Source organism: Triticum dicoccoides, chromosome 5B (assembly GCF_002162155.2).
Source record: "Triticum dicoccoides isolate Atlit2015 ecotype Zavitan chromosome 5B, WEW_v2.0, whole genome shotgun sequence".
In the NCBI taxonomy this organism is placed as follows: domain Eukaryota; kingdom Viridiplantae; phylum Streptophyta; class Magnoliopsida; order Poales; family Poaceae; genus Triticum; species Triticum dicoccoides.
Genome location: NC_041389.1, coordinates 698195279 through 698214367, shown reverse-complemented (window position 1 = coordinate 698214367; position 19089 = coordinate 698195279). Strand labels below are relative to the sequence as shown.

At 46.3% G+C, this 19089-nt stretch overlaps 1 long non-coding RNA gene across 1 annotated transcript in view; it reads right to left on the bottom strand.

The window, feature by feature from the left end:
• Positions 1-15643, bottom strand: part of LOC119306709 — a 27965-nt gene extending 12322 nt beyond the window's left edge. The window contains exon 1 of the long non-coding RNA XR_005149007.1: positions 15581-15643. This is a non-coding gene — a long non-coding RNA (uncharacterized LOC119306709). The remainder of the gene's footprint in view (positions 1-15580) is intronic.
• Positions 15644-19089: the final 3446 nt, after the last annotated feature.

The window sequence follows — 19089 nt, the reverse complement described above, 5'->3', positions numbered from 1 at the left end:
CTTGCCGCTACTAGTCTTATCTTGCTTCAGCGGTATTGTGGGATGAAGCGGCCCGGACCAACCTTACACGTACGCTTACGTGAGACCGGTTCCACCGACTGACATGCACTAGTTGCATAAGGTGGCTGGCGGGTGTCTGTCTCTCCCACTTTAGTTGGAGCGGATTCGATGAAAAGGGTCCTTATGAAGGGTAAATAGAAGTTGACAAAATCACGTTGTGGTTATTCGTAGGTAAGAAAACGTTCTTGCTAGAACCCAATTGCAGCCACGTAAAAGATGCAACAACAATTAGAGGACGTCTAACTTGTTTTTGCAGCAATTGTCATGTGATGTGATATGGCCAAAGTTGTGATGAATGATGAATGATATATGTGATGTATGAGATCATGTTCTTGTAATAGGAATCACGACTTGCATGTCGATGAGTATGACAACCGGCAGGAGCCATAGGAGTTGTCTTTATTTTGTATGACCTGCGTGTCATTGAAGAACGCCATGTAAATTACTTTACTTTATTGCTAAACGCGTTAGCCATAGAAGTAGAAGTAGTCGTTGGCGTGACACCTTCATGAAGACACGATGATGGAGATCATGATGATGGAGATCATGGTGTCATACCGGTGACAGGATGATCATGGAGCCCCGAAGATGGAGATCAAAGGAGCTATATGATATTGGCCATATCATGTCACTACTATATAACTGCATGTGATGTTTATTATGTTTATGCATCTTGTTTACTTAGAACGACGGTAGTAAATAAGATGATCCCTTACAACAATTTCAAGAAGTGTTCTCCCCTAACTGTGCACCGTTGCTAAAGTTCGTCGCTTCTAAGCACCACGTGATGATCGGGTGTGATGGATTCTTACGTTCACATACAACGGGTGTAAGACAGATTTACACACGCGAAACACTTAGGGTTAACTTGACGAGCCTAGCATGTACAGGCATGGCCTCGGAACACGGAGACCGAAAGGTCGAACATGAGTCGTATGGAAGATACGATCAACGTGAGAATGTTCACCGACGATGACTAGTCCGTCTCACGTGATGATCGGACACGGCCTAGTCGACTCGGATCATGTAACACTTAGATGACTAGAGGGATGTCTAATCTAAGTGGGAGTTCATTAAATAATTTGATTAGATGAACTTTATTATCATGAACAATAGTCTAAAATCTTTGCAATATGTCTTGTAGATCATATGGCCAACACTCATGTCACCATGAACTTCAACGCGTTCCTAGAGAAAACCAAGCTGAAAGATGATGGCAGCAACTATGCGGACTGGGTCCGGAACCTGAGGATCATCCTCATAGCTGCCAAGAAACAATATGTCCTAGAAGCACCGCTAGGTGATGCACCCATCCCAGAGAACCAAGACGTTATGAACGCTTGGCAGTCTCGTGCTGATGATTACTCCCTCGTTTAGTGCGGCATGCTTTACAGCTTAGAACCGGGGCTCCAAAAGCGTTTTGAGCAACACGGAGCATATGAGATGTTCGAGGAGCTGAAACTAGTTTTCCAAGCTCATGCCCGGGTCGAGAGATATGAAGTCTCCGACAAGTTCTATAGTTGTAAGATGGAGGAAAACAGTTCTGTCAGTGAGCACATACTCAAAATGTCTGGGTTGCACAACCGCCTGTCCCAGCTGGACATAAACCTCCCGGACGAGGCGGTCATTGACAGAATCCTTCAGTCGCTCCCACCAAGCTACAAGAGCTTCGTGATGAACTACAATATGCAGGGGATGGAGAAGACCATTCCCGAAGTATTCTCAATGCTGAAGTCAGCAGAGGTTGAAATCAAGAAAGAACATCAAGAGTTGATGGTCAATAAAACCACTTAGTTCAAGAAGGGCAAGGGCAAGAAGAACTTCAAGAAGGACGGCAAGGAAGTTGCCGCGCCCGGTAAGCAAGTTGCCGGGAAGAAGAAGTCAAAGAATGGACCCAAGCCTGAGACAGAGTGCTTTTATTGCAAAGGGAAGGGCCACTGGAAGCGGAACTGCCCCAAATACTTAGCGGACAAGAAGGCCGGTAACACTAAAGGTATATTTGATATACATGTAATTGATGTGTACCTTACCAGTACTACTAGTAACTCCTGGGTATTTGATACCGGTGCCGTTGCTCATATTTGTAACTCACAGCAGGAGCTGCGGAATAAACGGAGACTGGCGAAGGACGAGGTGACGATGCGCGTCGGGAATGGTTCCAAGGTCGATGTGATCGCCGTCGGCACGCTACCTCTACATTTACCTACGGGATTAGTTATAAACCTTAATAATTGTTATTTGGTGCCAAGTTTGAGCATGAACATTGTATCTGGATCTCGTTTAATGCGAGATGGCTACTCATTTAAATCCGAGAATAATGGTTGTTCTATTTATATGAGAGACATGTTTTATGGTCATGCTCCGATGGTCAATGGTTTATTCTTAATGAATCTCGAGCGTAATATTACACATATTCATAGTGTGAATGCCAAAAGATGTAAAGTTGATAACGATAGTCCCACATACTTGTGGCACTGCCGCCTTGGTCACATTGGTGTCAAGCGCATGAAGAAGCTCCGTGCTGATGGACTTTTGGAGTCTCTCGATTATGAATCATTTGACACATGCGAACCATGCCTTATGGGCAAGATGACCAAGACTCCGTTCTCCGGAACAATTGAGCGACCAACCAACTTGTTGGAAATCATACATACCGATGTGTCCGGTCCAATGAGCGTTGAGGCTCGCAGAGGATATCGTTATGTTCTCACTCTCACTGATGACATAAGTAGATATGGGTATGTCTACTTAATGAAACACAAGTCTGAGACCTTTGAAAAGTTCATGGAATTTCAGAATGAAGTAGAGAATCAACATGACCGAAAGATAAAATTCTTACGATCAGATCGTGGAGGAGAATATCTAAGTCACGAATTTGGTACACACTTAAGAAAATGTGGAATCGTTTCACAACTCACGCCGCCTGGAACACCTCAGCGTAACGGTGTGTCCGAACGTCGTAATCGCACTCTATTGGATATGGTGCGATCTATGATGTCTCTTACCGATTTACCGCTTTCATTTTGGGGATACGCTCTAGAGACAGCTACATTCACTTTAAATAGGGCACCGTCTAAATCCGTTGAGACGACACCGTATGAATTATGGTTTGGGAGGAAACCTAAGCTGTCGTTTCTAAAAGTTTGGGCATGCGATGCTTATGTCAAGAAACTTCAACCTGAAAAGCTCGAACCCAAGTCGGAAAAATGCGTCTTCATAGGATACCCTAAGGAAACCATTGGGTATACCTTCTACCTTAGATCCGAAGGCAAGATCTTTGTTGCCAGGAACGGATCCTTTCTGGAAAAAGAGTTTCTCTCGAAAGGAGTAAGTGGGAGGAAAGTAGAACTCGATGAAGTACTACCTCTTGAACCGGAAAGTAGTGCAGCTCAGGAAAATGTTCCTGTGGTGCCTGCACCGACTGGAGAGGAAATTAATAATGATGATCAAGGTACTTCGGATCAAGTTGCTACTGAACTTAGTAGGTCCACTAGGACACGTTCCGCACCAGAGTGGTACGGCAACCCTGTCCTGGAAATCATGTTGTTAGACAACGGTGAACCTTTGAACTATGAAGAAGCGATGGCGGGCCCAGATTCCAATAAATTGCTTGAAGCCATGCAATCCGAGATAGGATCCATGTATGAAAACAAAGTATGGACTTTGACAGACTTGCCCGATGATCGGCGAGCGATAGAAAACAAATGGATCTTTAAGAAGAAGACGGACGCGGATGGTAATGTTACCATCTATAAAGCTCGACTTATCGCTAAGGGTTATCGACAAGTTCAAGGGATTGACTACGATGAGACTTTCTCTCCCGTAGCGAAGCTTAAGTCCATCCGAATCATGTTAGCAATTGCCGCATACTATGATTATGAGATATGGCAGATGGACGTCAAAACAGCATTCCTTAATGGACATCTTAAGGACGAACTATATATGATGCAGCCAGAAGGTTTTGTCGATCCTAAGAACGCTAACAAAGTATGCAAGCTCCAGCGATCCATTTATGGGCTGGTGCAAGCATCTCGGAGTTGGAACATTCGCTTTGATGAGATGATCAAAGCGTTTGGGTTTATGCAGACTTATGGAGAAGCCTGCGTTTATAAGAAAGTGAGTGGGAGCTCTGTAGCATTTCTCATATTATATGTGCATGACATACTCTTGATGGGAAATGATATAGAACTTTTGGACAGCATTAAGGCCTACTTGAATAAGTGTTTTTCAATGAAGGACCTTGGAGAAGCTGCTTATATATTAGGCATTAAGATCTATAGAGATAGATCGAGATGCCTCATAGGTCTTTCACAAAGCACATACCTTGATAAGATTTTGAAGAAGTTCAAAATGGATCAGTCCAAGAAAGGGTTCTTGCCTATACTGCAAGGTGTGAAATTGAGCTCAGCTCAATGCCCGACCACGGCAAAAGATAAAGAAGAGATGAGTGTCATCCCCTACGCCTCAGCCATAGGATCTATTATGTATGCCATGATGTGTACCAGACCTGATGTAAACCTTGCCGTAAGTTTGGTAGGAAGATACCAAAGTAATCCCGGCAAGGAACACTGGACAACGGTCAAGTATATCCTGAAGTACCTGAAAAGGACAAAGGACATGTTTCTCGTTTATGGAGGTGACGAAGAGCTCGTCGTAAAGGGTTACGTCGACGCTAGCTTCGACACAGATCTGGATGACTCTAAGTCACAAACCGGATACGTGTATATGTTGAATGGTGGAGCAGTAAGCTGGTGCAGCTGCAAGCAGAGCGTCGTGGCGGGATCTTCATGTGAAGCGGAATACATGGCAGCCTCGGAGGCAGCGCATGAAGCAATTTGGGTGAAGGAGTTCATCACCGACCTAGGAGTCATACCCAATGCGTCGGGGCCGATCAAACTCTTCTGTGACAACACTGGATCTATTGCACTTGCCAAGGAGCCCAGGTTTCACAAGAAGACCAGGCACATCAAGCGTCGCTTCAACTCCATTCATGAAAATGTTCAAGATGGGGACATAGAAATTTGCAAAGTACATACGGATCTGAATGTCGCAGATCCGTTGACTAAACCTCTCTCGCGAGCAAAACATGATCAACACCAGAACTCTATGGGTGTGCGATTCATCACAATGTAACTAGATTATTGACTCTAGTGCAAGTGGGAGACTGTTGGAAATATGCCCTAGAGGCAATAATAAAAGTGTTATTATTATATTTCTTTGTTCGTGATGATTATCTTTTATTCATGCTATAATTGTATTATCCGGAAATCGTAATACATGTGTGAATACATAGACTACAATATGTCGCTAGTAAGCCTCTAGTTGACTAGCTCGTTGGTCAACAGATAGTCATGGTTTCCTGACTATGGACATCAGATGTCATTGACAACGGGATCACGTCATTAGGAGAATGACATGATGGACAAGACCCAATCCTAAGCATGGCACAAGATCATGTAGTTCGTTTTGCTAGAGCTTTTCCAATGTCAAGTATCTCTTCCTTAGACCATGAGATCGTGTAACTCCCGGATACCGTAGGAGTGCTTTGGGTGTACCAAACGTCACACCATAACTGGGTGATTATAAATGTGCACTACTGGTATCTCTGAAAGTGTCTGTTGGGTTGACATGGATCGAGACTGGGATTTGTCACTCCGTGTCACGGAGAGGTATCACTGGGCCCACTCGGTAGTGCATCATCATAATGAGCTCAAAGTGACCAAGTGTCTGTTCACGGGATCATGCATTACGGTACGAGTAAAGTGACTTGCCGGTAACGAGACTGAACGAGGTATTGGGATACCGACGATCGAGTCTCGGGCAAGTAACATACCGTCTGACAAAGGGAATAGAATACGGGGTTGCTTGAACCCTTGACATCGTGGTTCATCCGATGACAACATCGAGGAGCATGTGGGAGCCAACATGGGTATCCATATCCCGCTGTTGGTTATTGACCTGAGAGCTTCTCGGTCATGTCTGCATGTCTCCCGAACCCGTAGGGTCTACACACTTAAGGTTCGGTGACGCTAGGGTTATTAGGAAGACTTGTATGTGATTACCGAATGTTGTTCGGAGTCCCGGATGAGATCCCGGACGTCACGAGGAGTTCCGGAATGGTCCGTAGGTAAAGATTTATATATCGAAAGTTGTTAAACGGACACCGGAAAGTTTCGGGGGCATACCGGTATTGTACCGGGGCCACCGAAAGGGTTCCGGGGGTCCACCGGGAGGGGCCACCCCGCCCGGGGGGGCACATGGGCTGTGTGGGAGAGGGAGCCAGCCCCTAGTGGGCTGGGCGCGCCTCCCTACCTAGGCCCATGCGGCTAGGGCATGGGAGGGGAAACCCTAAAGGGGGCGCCCCCCTAGCTTGGGGGGCAAGCCACCCCTCTTTCCCCTCTCCCTTTGGCCGCCGCCCCATCTAGGGTTTTCCCCTAGAGGGCCGGCCCCTCTTGCCCCTCTCCTCCTATATATAGAGGGGTGAGGGGAGGGCTGCAACATACAATCCAAGGCGCAGCCCCTCCCCTCCCCAACACCTCTCCTCTTCCGTACGAGTTTGCCGAAGCTCTATCGGAGTACTGCTGCACCAATTGCACCATGCCGTCGTGCTGCCATTGGAGCTCTCTTCCTCAACCTCTCCTTCCTCCTTGCTGGATCAAGATGGAGGAGACGTCATCCTTACCGTACGTGTGTTGAACGCGGAGGTGCTGTCCATTCAGCACTTGGTCATCGGTGATCCGAATCACGGCGAGTACGACTCCCTCATCACCATCCCCGTGAACGCTTCCGCACTCGATCTACAAGTGGTATGTAGATGCAAACTCACTCCCTTGACTCATTGCTTAGATGAACTCATAGATGGATCTTGGTGAAACCGTAGGAAAATTTTAATTTTCTGCAACGTTCCCCAACAGGGTTGACATGGATCGAGACTGGGATTTGTCACTCCGTGTTTTCGGAGAGGTATCACTGGGCCCACTCGGTAGTGCATCATCATAATGAGCTCAAAGTGACCAAGTGTCTGGTCATGGGATCATGCATTACGGTACGAGTAAAGTGACTTGCCGGTAACGAGACTGAACGAGGTATTGGGATACCGACGATCGAGTCTCGGGCAAGTAACATACCGTCTGACAAAGGGAATAGAATACGGGGTTGCTTGAACCCTTGACATCGTGGTTCATCCGATGACAACATTGAGGAGCATGTGGGAGCCAACATGGGTATCCATATCCCGCTGTTGGTTATTGACCTGAGAGCTTCTCGGTCATGTCTGCATGTCTCCCAAACCCGTAGGGTCTACACACTTAAGGTTCGGTGACGCTAGGGTTATTAGGAAGACTTGTATGTGATTACCGAATGTTGTTCGGAGTCCCGGATGAGATCCCAGACGTCACGAGGAGTTCCGGAATGGTCCGGAGGTAAAGATTTATATATGGAAAGTTGTTAAACGGACACCGGAAAGTTTCGGGGGCATACCGGTATTGTACCGGGGCCACCGGAAGGGTTTCGGGGGTCCACCGGGAGGGGCCACCCCTCCCGGGGGGGGGGCACATGAGCTGTGTGGGAGAGGGAGCCAGCCCCTAGTGGGCTGGGCGCGCCTCCCCACCTAGGCCCATGCGGCTAGGGCATGGGAGGGGATACCCGAAAGGGGGCGCCCCCCTAGCTTGGGGGGCAAGCCACCCCTCTTTCCCCTCTCCCTTTGGCCGCCGCCCCATCTAGGGTTTTCCCCTAGAGGGCCGGCCCCTCTTGCTCCTCTCCTCCTATATATAGAGGGGTGAGGGGAGGGCTACAACACACAATCCAAGGCGCAGCCCCTCCCCTCCCCAACACCTCTCCTCTTCCGTACGAGTTTGGCGGAGCTCTGTCGGAGTACTGCTGCACCAATTGCACCACGCCGTCGTGCTGCCATTGGAGCTTCCTTCCTCAACCTCTCCTTCCTCCTTGCTGGATCAAGCCGGAGGAGACGTCGATCGTCCCGTACGTGTGTTGAACGCGGAGGTGCTGTCCATTCAGCACTTGGTCATCGGTGATCCGAATCACGGCGAGTACGACACCCTCATCACCATCCCCGTGAACGCTTCCGCACTCGATCTACAAGTGGTATGTAGATGCAAACTCACTCCCTTGACTCGTTGCTTAGATGAACTCATAGATGGATCTTGGTGAAACCGTAGGAAAATTTTAATTTTCTGCAACGTTCCCCATCAGTGGCATCATGAGCTAGGTCTATGCGTAGTTCTCTTTGCACGAGTAGAACACAATTTTTTTGTGGGCGTGGATCTTGTCAACTTGCTTGCCGCTACTAGTCTTATCTTGCTTCAGCGGTATTGTGGGATGAAGCAGCCCGGACCAACCTTACACGTACGCTTACGTGAGACCGGTTCCACCGACAGACATGCACTAGTTGCATAAGGTGGCTGGCGGGTGTCTGTCTCTCCCACTTTAGTTGGAGCGGATTCGATGAAAAGGGTCCTTATGAAGGGTAAATAGAAGGTGACAAAATCACGTTGTGGTTATTCGTAGGTAAGAAAACGTTCTTGCTAGAACCCAATTGTAGCCACGTAAAAGATGCAACAACAATTAGAGGACGTCTAACTTGTTTTTGCAGCAATTGTCATGTGATGTGATATGGCCAAAGTTGTGATGTATGAGATCATGTTCTTGTAATAGGAATCACGACTTGCATGTCGATGAGTATGACAACCGGCAAGAGCCATAGGAGTTGTCTTTATTTTGTATGACCTGCGTGTCATTGAAGAACGCCATGTAAATTACTTTACTTTATTGCTAAACGCGTTAGCCATAGAAGTAGTCGTTGGCGTGACAACTTCATGAAGACACGATGATGGAGATCATGATGATGGAGATCATGGTGTCATGCCGGTGTCAGGATGATCATGGAGCCCCGAAGATGGAGATCAAAGGAGCTATATGATATTGGCCATATCATGTCACTACTATATAATTGCATGTGATGTTTGTTATGTTTATGCATCTTGTTTACTTAGAATGACGGTAGTAAATAAGATGATCCCTTACAACAATTTCAAGAAGTGTTCTCCCCTAACTGTGCACTGTTGCTAAAGTTCGTCGCTTCTAAGCACCACGTGATGATCGGGTGTGATGGATTCTTACGTTCACATACAACGGGTGTAAGACAGATTTACACACGTGAAACACTTAGGGTTAACTTGACGAGCCTAGCATGTACAGACATGGCCTCGGAACACGGAGACCGAAAGGTCGAACAGGAGTCATATGGAAGATACGATCAACATGAGAATGTTCACCGACGATGACTAGTCCGTCTCACGTGATGATCGGACACGACCTAGTCGACTCGGATCGTGTAACACTTAGATGACTAGAGGGATGTCTAATCTAAGTGGGAGTTCATTAAATAATTTGATTAGATGAACTTTATTATCATGAACAATAGTCTAAAATCTTTGCAATATGTCTTGTAGATCAAATGGCCAACACTCATGTCACCATGAACTTCAACGCGTTCCTAGAGAAAACCAAGCTGAAAGATGATGGCAGCAACTATTCGGACTGGGTCCGGAACCTGAGGATCATTCTCATAGCTGCCAAGAAACAATATGTCCTAGAAGCACTGCTAGGTGAAGCACCCATCCCAGAGAACCAAGACGTTATGAACGCTTGGCAGTCTCGTGCTGATGATTACTCCCTCGTTCAGTGCGGCATGCTTTACAGCTTAGAACCGGGGCTCCAAAAGTGTTTTGAGCAACACGGAGCATATGAGATGTTCGAGGAGCTTAAACTAGTTTTCCAAGCTCATGCCCGGGTTGAGAGATATGAAGTCTCCGACAAGTTCTATAGTTGTAAGATGGAGGAAAATAGTTCTGTCAGTGAGCACGTACTCAAAATGTCTGGGTTGCACAACCGCCTGTCCCAGCTGGACATAAACCTCCCGGACGAGGCGGTCATTGACAGAATCCTTCAGTCACTCCCACCAAGCTACAAGAGCTTTGTGATGAACTACAATATGCAGGGGATGGAGAAGACCATTCCTGAAGTATTCTCAATGCTGAAGTCAGCAGAGGTTGAAATCAACAAAGAACATCAAGTGTTGATGGTCAATAAAACCACTAAGTTCAAGAAGGGCAAGGGCAAGAAGAACTTCAAGAAGGACGGCAAGGAGGTTGCCGCGCCCGGTAAGCAAGTTACCGGGAAGAAGTCAAAGAATGGACCCAAGCCTGAGACAGAGTGCTTTTATTGCAAAAGGGAAGGGCCACTGGAAGCGGAACTGCCCCAAATACTTAGTGGACAAGAAGGCCGGAAACACTAAAGGTATATTTGATATACATGTAATTGATGTGTACCTTACTAGTACTCGTAGTAACTCCTGGGTATTTGATACCGGTGCCGTTGCTCATATTTGTAACTCACAACAGGAGCTGCGGAATAAACGGAGACTGGCGAAGGACGAGGTGACGATGCGCGTCGGGAATGGTTCCAAGGTCGATGTGATCGCCGTCGGCACGCTACCTCTACATTTACCTACGGGATTAGTTATAAACCTTAATAATTGCTATTTGGTGCCAAGTTTGAGCATGAACATTGTATCCGGATCTCGTTTAATACGAGATGGCTACTCATTTAAATCCGAGAATAATGGGTGTTCTATTTATATGAGAGACATGTTTTATGGTCATGCTCCGATAGTCAATGGTTTATTCTTAATGAATCTCGAGCGTAATGTTACACATATTCATAGCGTGAATACCAAAACATGTAAAGTTGATAACGATAGTCCCACATACTTGTGGCACTGCCGCCTTGGTCACATTGGTGTCAAGCGCATGAAGAAGCTCCATGCTGATGGACTTTTGGAGTCTCTGGATTATGAATCATTTGACACATGCGAACCATGCCTCATGGGCAAGATGACCAAGACTCCGTTCTCCGGAACAATGGAGCGAGCAACCAACTTGTTGGAAATCATACATACCAATGTGTGCGGTCCAATGAGTGTTGAGGCTCGCGGAGGATATCGTTATGTTCTCACTCTCACTGATGACTTGAGTAGATATGGGTATGTCTACTTGATGAAACACAAGTCTGAGACCTTTGAAAAGTTCAAGGAATTTCAGAATGAGGTAGAGAATCAACGTGACCGAAAGATAAAATTCTTACGATCAGATCGTGGAGGAGAATATCTAAGTCACGAATTTGGTACACACTTAAGAAAATGTGAAATCGTTTCACAACTCACGCCGCCTGGAACACCTCAGAGTAACAGTGTGTCCGAACGTCGTAATCGCACTCTATTGGATATGGTGCGGTCTATGATGTCTCTTACCGATTTACCGCTATCATTTTGGGGATACGCTCTAGAGACAGCTACATTCACTTTAAATAGGGCACCGTCTAAATCCGTCGAGACGACACCGTATGAATTATGGTTTGGGAAGAAACCTAAGCTGTCGTTTCTAAAAGTTTGGGGATGCGATGCTTATGTCAAGAAACTTCAACCTGAAAAGCTCGAACCCAAGTCGGAAAAATGCGTCTTCATAGGATACCCTAAGGAAACCATTGGGTATACCTTCTACCTTAGATCCGAAGGCAAGATCTTTGTTGCCAAGAACGGATCCTTTCTGGAAAAAGAGTTTCTCTCGAAAGGAGTAAGTGGCAGGAAAGTAGAACTCGATGAAGTACTACCTCTTGAACAGGAAAGTAGTGTAGCTCAGGAAAATGTTCCTGTGGTGCCTACACCGACTGGAGAGGAAATTAATGATGATGATCAAGGTGCTTCGGATCAAGTTACTACTGAACTTCGTAGGTCCACCAGGACACGTTCCGCACCAGAGTGATACGGCAATCCTGTCCTGGAAATCATGTTGTTAGACAACGGTGAACCTTCGAACTATGAAGAAGCGATGGCGTGCCCGGATTCCAACAAATGGCTCGAAGCCATGAAATCCGAGATAGGATCGATGTATGAAAACAAAGTATGGACTTTGACAGACTTGCCCAATGATCGGCGAGCGATAGAAAATAAATGGATCTTTAAGAAGAAGACAGACGTGGATGGTAATGTTACCATCTATAAAGCTCGACTCGTCGCTAAGGGTTATCGACAAGTTCAAGGGATTGACTACGATGAGACTTACTCTCCCGTAGAGAATCTTAAGTCCGTCCGAATCATGTTAGCAATTGCCGCATACTATGATTATGAGATATGGCAGATGGACGTCAAAACAGCGTTCCTTAACGGTTATCTTAAGGAAGAGCTGTATATGATGCAGCCGGAAGGTTTTGTCGATCCTAAGAATGCTAACAAAGTATGCAAGCTCCAGGGATCCATTTATGGGCTGGTGCAAGCATCTCGGAGTTGGAACATTCGCTTTGATGAGATGATCAAAGCGTTTGGGTTTATGCAGACTTATGGAGAAGCCTGCGTTTACAAGAAAGTGAGTGGGAGCTCTGTAGCATTTCTCATATTATATGTAGATGACATACTTTTCATGGGAAATGATATAGAACTCTTGGACAGCATTTAGGCCTACTTGAATAAAAGTTTTTCAATGAAGGATCTTGGAGAAGCTGCTTATATATTAGGCATCATGATCTATAGAGATAGATCGAGACGCCTCATAGGTCTTTCACAAAGCACATACCTTGATAAGATTTTGAAGAAGTTCAAAATGGATCAGTCCAAGAAAGGGTTCTTGCATGTACTGCAAGGTGTGAAGTTGAGCTCAGCTCAATGCCCGACCACGGCAAAAGATAAAGAAGAGATGAGTATCATCCCCTATGCCTCAGCCATAGGATCTATTATGTATGCCATGCTGTGTACCAGACCTGATGTAAACCTTGTCGTAAGTTTGGTAGGAAGATACCAAAGTAATCCCGGCAAGGAACACTGGACAGCGGTCAAGAATATCCTGAAGTACCTGAAAAGGACAAAGGACATGTTTCCAGTTTATGGAGGTGACGAAGAGCTCGTCGTAAAGGGTTACGTCGACGCTAGCTTCGACACAGATCTGGATGACACTAAGTCACAAACCGGATACGTGTATATGTTGAATGGTGGAGCAGTAAGCTGGTGCAGCTGCAAGCAGAGCGTCATGGCGGGATCTTCATGTGAAGCGGAATACATGGCAGCCTCGGAGGCAGAGCATGAAGCAATTTGGGTGAAGGAGTTCATCACCGACCTAGGAGTCATACCCAATGCGTCGGGGCCGATCGAACTCTTCTGTGACAACACTGGAGCTATTGCACTTGCAAAGGAGCCCAGGTTTCACAAGAAGACCAGGCACATCAAGCGTCGCTTCAACTCCATCCGTGAAAATGTTCAAGATGGAGACATAGAAATTTGTAAAGTGCACACGGATCTGAATGTCGCAGATTCGTTGACTAAACCTCTCTCGCGAGCAAAACATGATCAACACCAGAACTCTATGGATGTTCGATTCATCACAATGTAACTAGATTATTGACTCTAGTGCAAGTGGGAGACTGTTGGAAATATGCCCTAGAGGCAATAATAAAAGCATTATTATTATATTTCCTTGTTCATGATAATTGTATTTTATTCATGCTATAATTGTATTATCCGGAAATCGTAATACATGTGTGAATACATAGACTACAATACGTCCCTAGTAAGCCTCTAGTTGACTAGCTCGTTGGTCAACAGATAGTCATGGTTTCCTGACTATGGACATCAGATGTTATTGACAACGGGATCACGTCATTAGGAGAATGACGTGATGGACAAGACTCAATCCTAAGCATGGCACAAGATCGTGTAGTTCGTTTTGCTAGAGCTTTTCCAATGTCAAGTATCTCTTCCTTAGACCATGAGATCGTGTAACTCCCGGATACCGTAGGAGTGCTTTGGGTGTACCAAACGTCACAACGTAACTGGGTGACTATAAAGGTGCACTACAAGTATCTCCGAAAGTGTCTGTTCGGTTGACATGGATCGAGACTGGGATTTGTCACTCCGTGTTTTCGGAGAGGTATCACTGGGCCCACTCGGTAGTGCATCATCATAATGAGCTCAAAGTGACCAAGTGTCTGGTCACGGGATCATGCATTACGGTACGAGTAAAGTGACTTGTCGGTAACGAGACTAAACGAGGTATTGGGATACCGACGATCGAGTCTCGGGCAAGTAACATACCGTCTGACAAAGGGAATAGAATACGGGGTTGCTTGAACCCTTGACATCGTGGTTCATCCGATGACAACATCGAGGAGCATGTGGGAGCCAACATGGGTATCCAGATCCCGCTGTTGGTTATTGACCTAAGAGCTTCTCGATCATGTCTGCATGTCTCCCGAACCCGTAGGGTCTACACACTTAAGGTTCGGTGACGCTAGGGTTATTAGGAAGACTTGTATGTGATTACCGAATGTTGTTCGGAGTCCCGGATGAGATCCCGGACGTCACGAGGAGTTCTGAAATGGTCCGGAGGTAAAGATTTATATATGGAAAGTTGTTAAACGGATACCGGAAAGTTTCGGGGGCATACCGGTATTGTACCGGGGCCACCGGAAGGGTTCCGGGGGTCCACCGGGAGGGGCCACCCCTCCCGGGGGGGCCACATGGGCTGTGTGGGAGAGGGAGCCAGCCCCTAGTGGGCTGGGCGCGCCTCCCCACCTAGGCCCATGCGGCTAGGGCATGGGAGGGGAAACCCTAAAGGGGGCGCCCCCCTAGCTTGGGGGGCAAGCCACACCTCTTTCCCCTCTCCCTTTGGCCTCCGTCCCATCTAGGGTTTTCCCCTAGAGGGACGGCCCCTCTTGCCCCTCTCCTCCTATATATAGAGGGGTGAGGGGAGGGCTGCAACGCACAATCCAAGGCGCAGCCCCTCCCCTCCCCAACACCTCTCCTCTTCCGTACGAGTTTGGCGAAGCTCTGTCGGAGTACTGCTTCACCAATTACACCACGCAGTCGTGCTGCCATTGGAGCTGTCTTCCTCAACCTCTCCTTCCTCCTTGCTGGATCAAGACGGAGGAGACGTCGATCGTCCCGTACGTGTGTTGAACGCGGAGGTGCTGTCCGTTCAGCACTTGGTCGTCGGTGATCCGAATCACGGCGAGTACGACTCCCTCATCACCATCCCCGTGAGCGCTTCCGCACTCGATCTACAAGTGGTATGTAGATGCAAACTCACTCCCTTGACTCGTTGCTTATATGAACTCATAGATGGATCTTGGTGAAACCGTAGGAAAATTTTAATTTTCAGCAACGTTCCCCAACAGTTCTATTATGCAACGCAAAAAAATGCAGACAATTGGTTTCTTTGGTTCCTTAATTTATCAACTCTCATGATTCAGTGAGATTATATTATCCAATATACCACAACAGAACAACATGGAAGAACAAAAAAGAAGCTCCAAGAAAACTTGTCATTTGTAGATGGACTATGGCTGGCTCGTATATTTTAAAGCATCTACAAGGCAGATACAGTTGAAAGATTAAAGTGAACTCTGAGTTGGAAGATTAAAGTGAACTCTGCGACACTTTAAATACTGGCGGTACCTGGAACGTAGAAACTTGTGTAAGGAAAAACATATTGTCTGCCGAATCCGTTCCTTCGACAGCTCCTTGATCTTCATGGACTTGAGATGGATCATGTAGATGCTAGGATACACATCGATGAAAATCACATCCACATCTACCGCACAGCCAACTGCATGCGCTCCAATACCCCCAGCCATACACACCGACACTGCTTCTGGCGCAAGAATTTTTCCGAGTTCAATGACCCTTTGATGTGTCCATGTCACCGCCCCGTCAATGCTTGCCACCTTTGACCACAGATTAAGGTTGAAATTGGATCGTTCCACTCCAGCTAAACCAAGGCATCCATCCTCTGTTGGCATGATGATAATCTGATCGTAGGTACATGGCACCTCCTCAACTAAACCCAAGGCATGCTTATCCAAAACAAACTCAATGATGCTATTGTCATCCAATAGGAAGTAGATTGTGTTTCCAACCAGAGCCATCGGCTTTGGCAGAACTAATGCATCTGGTATAACAACCGAAGTGATCTCACCCCAGACACCGGTCTCGGACGAGAAGACGCATGCGGAGGTGATGAAATCTCTGTCGTCACTGAACATGAACACCACGAGAAACGGGCACGAATGGCAGTCGCGGTGGTCGGCGTGACCAGCCGCGCATAGAACCGCACCATTGTACAGAGAACAGTCCTGCGCGGGGAGCGGCAGGTACTGCTTGTCGCTGCTCATGAGGTCCCAGACGAGCAGCGTCCCAGTGCGGCAGCTCTCAACGAGGGCGCGGCCGTGGCGGCAGTCGAGGGCCCACCAGTCATCTGGGGACATCATGGCGGTGGACAGCGCGAAGTCGCCTGAGGTGGGGACGAAGAAGGGAGGCCCTGTTTGGTTGAAGAAGCCGAGCACGGGAGCCGTGCCGCCATGGAAATCGCGGAAGGGGCGGAGGAAACGGGCGTCGTGGACGAGGCCGCGCCAGTGCTTGCAGACGAAGGATGCACAAAAGAGGTGGATCGGCTCCGGCGGTAGGCGCAGGAATATCTCCCGGAGGAGATCGTCCGGGGGAAGCGGCACGGCGGCGGCCGCCGGCGAGCTTGTCCGTGCCTCCATGGGGTTCAGGGGAAATTGGGTGTGTGTCGGCTTTGGGCTTTGAGAGAAGGAACAAAATAACTGGGCCATGGTTTAATTTAGGGCGAGTACTAGGCGATTTCCAACTCCGGCTCGCCGGGGCGGAAGGAATCTGCAGCCAGGGGTAGTGGAAGAAGTGCGGGTGGGCGCTGAGGTTGGAGGTAGGGACCTGCGCAGGATTGGGGCTAGCCGGTGGTGGGATCTGAAGGAGGAAGGCGAGGAGCGTGGCCACCACCGTGCGTGGATGCGGTTGAGAGAGAAAGAGAGAAGGGGATCAGGAGGAAGAAGGTAGATGAAGAAAGAAGATAAGGCGGGGCACAGAGATACGCGAGATGTATGATGCGCCTCGATCACGTGGCTCGCGTGTGACCGGGCGAAGTTTCCGCTGGTCGGCCAGGCACAAGTGTTTCCCTTAAGTTAGACCCCCTTCCACCCTTTGTCAAAAAGAAAACCGAAAAACACTTCCAAAGCATCATCACATTGAGAACACATTGACCAATCTCAAAGCATCCTCCCATTGACCACCGATTTAATATGAAATCTACTCTAAAGTTGGTGCCAGATGTGAGTGGTGTCATCCTTTCCTCAGCAACCTTCATTAATCTTCTCTTAACATAGGTAAATAGATAAACAAAATATGAATTATATAACACAATATATATAATAACAAACTATTTTTGAATATAAATTTACTAATATGACCTATAGCTTGCAAAATGTCAAAAACCTTTAGGCAAACACCCGGTTAATCATACTGTCCTAGAACCTTAGGCCCAATCAGAATGCATAAATACCACACACTATACAAACCCATGTACCTTCTAGACACTCATGGCTAAGTGCATGAAAACTCAACACATATATCATACAGTCAGCATAAGAAAACACCAATTACAGATACAACATTCAATGTGGAGTGTCTGATATTTCAAGCTCCTCTTTAACCTTGTGATTGTTGGAGAGAATGTTTTGATCTTCCACTTCACAGAAATGGCGTCACCGCTTGCATTTTTACTCTAACGCTAGTGCACATTCTTACCATAATTGAAAGGCATCAAGAGACTACCATGTCACCATAGTAGAGGAAAGGTTCTCAGGGAAAATAGTAACTTCAAGTAAATACTACAAAAACTTTTAAATACTAAATGTAAAATTTTACAGATGTAATCGTTTCAATCATTTATGGATACGACATATTCATATAAAAAACTCCCTAAAAAAGCAAACTCGATACTTTCTAAAATTTTAGTCATTAAAACTTGTGTTCTACATAGGTTGCAATGGTGCTTTTTGTAGTGAAAGCAAAATGCAAGAATTAACATGTGACTAGACCTACCAAAGAGGAAAGATTCTCTGGACAAGCTTTAACTTCAAAATAAATATTAAAAACTTCATAAAAAAATTAAAAAATTACAAATGTATTTTATTGAATCATTTATATGGGTATTCATAGATTTTTTTTCTCCAAAAAAACTAAATACTTCCCTAAATTTTGAAACATTAAAACTTGAGTTCTACATAGGTCGTGATGGTGCTCTTCTTCATGAAAAAAAAATGCTAGAATTACCATGTGACTAGAGTTAGCAGAGAGGATTGGTTCCCAGGACAAATTTAAACTAAAAATAAAATTTAAAAACTTCCAAAAATGTAAAAATTACACATGTATTTTCTTGAATCATTTATATGGGTATTCATAGATTTTCTCCATCGAAAAAAAATTCAAGACTTCCTTAAATTTTCAAACATTAAAACTTGAGATAGACAGGTCGCAATAATGATCTTTTTTTTGTGAAAAAAATTGCAATCCCATGCATGCTACCTAAACATTTTGCATGTCTATTTTACTGATTTTTTCCTGATTATTTTTCACATTTAGAAAACTTATTTTTCGTAGCTCAAGCTCATTTGCAATGTATGTGGGTTGGTGCACAGGATTGGCTGGAAAAGGATCCTCACTTAATCCATTGAAGTTTCTCTACTGACATAGCTATCCAATAGTTGATGGAAATGCTTTTCCGAAACAAAATTGCCAGTCAGTGGTAGGTCCGGTTTAGCCACTGAACTACTGTAACAATGCCATCCAGCACCTTGAAGATGACCCATACTCTAAATCCGACTGAAACGTAAAAGGGAATCAAAGGGTTCACAAGTCTGAACCCTCATTGTGGTATCAGCGAGAGCATCCGCATCTGAAGCTAGAATTCTAATTTGTTGGAGAAGTTGCGTCACCACTTAGCCTGGAATGGAAGATAGCAAGTGCCATACTGTCATGGCATCACATCAACGCCACCGGACACGGAGCCGACCCGCGGTCCTCGCGTCGCCCCTCGGGCGACTCGGGCGCGATTAGGGCTCCACTGCGCTGCCACCCCTTCATCCCCCCTTCCTTCCTCGCCGCCACAG